Genomic DNA, 1,182 nt, shown 5'->3' on the forward strand with positions numbered 1-1,182 from the left:
TTCGGCGCGCAGACGGCGAGCCCGCAGCGCGCGACCGCTGCGCGCTCGGCGCATTGCTACGTTAAGTAGGGGCGGGCGAGGCAGGAGACTAGAGCGCCAACCCCGGTGCAATGCGGTCCCGCCTTACTTCCGGGAACCGCTGGGGCCGAGCGCTGAGGGCGGCGCTGGTCAGAATGTGCAAAAAACGCGATTCTAAAGTGCAGCGTGCAGTGGACCCAGGCAGAGGAGGTAGGCAAGTTAATACAAGTTAATACAAAGCTCGCGCTGAGGCGGCAATAAAATGAAATGAAATAATTTATTTTTTAAAAACGAGTAAGTTAGAAAAGCGGCAGAAACAAGTACGTTAAAAAGCGGCAGAGTAACAGCACAAGGTATGGGGCGGATAGTACTTACATAGTGTAGCACTGGCCTCCCTGCTCCAAATAAGTAGGGGCGGGCGAGGCAGGAGACTAGAGCGCCAACCCCGGTGCAATGCGGTCCCGCCTCACTTCCGGGAACCGCTGGGGCCGAGCGCTGGTCAGAATGTGCAAAAAACGCAATTCTAAAGAGCAGCGTGCAATGGACCCAGGCAGAGAAGGTAGGCAAGTTAATACAAGTTAATACAAAGCTCGCGCTGAGGCGGCAATACAATTAAATGAAATAATTTATTTTTTTAAAACGAGTAAGTTAGAAAAGCGGCAGAAACAAGTAAGTTAAAAAGCGGCAGAGTAACAGCACAAGGTATGGGGCGGATAGTACTTACAAGTACTGTACTAATAGGCTTTGGAATCGCTAGGACTACGTTACTGAACCTTCAGGTTACTAGTAGGAGGCCTAGGGGACTCGGGTGCAGAGTGTGCACTCTCACGCGGGATGCGGGACAAAGTCTATGGGAGCTAGTAAAAGCAAAGTTAGTGTTCTCGGGCGAACCCGATAAGGTAGGTCGAAAACGACAGTGGATCTGGACCCTTGGATAGTGAGGCTATGCTGGGGCACCGAAATGCCGAAGTTACCTAGCCCAGGGGCTGCAGCTGCATAGGTCTGAAAAGACGTCAGGAATCCTCGTTGACGAACCAGGAGCCTGAAGAAAGAAGTTGCTGGCAGGCGACCAGTGAAGATTGTTGAGTGATCCAAGCCTGGATCGAAGATGGATGACACCTGAAAGCAGAGGGGACAAAGTTCTTAATCACTAGCCATTGATTG

Source organism: Lissotriton vulgaris, chromosome 12 (assembly GCF_964263255.1).
Source record: "Lissotriton vulgaris chromosome 12, aLisVul1.2, whole genome shotgun sequence".
Taxonomy (NCBI): domain Eukaryota; kingdom Metazoa; phylum Chordata; class Amphibia; order Caudata; family Salamandridae; genus Lissotriton; species Lissotriton vulgaris.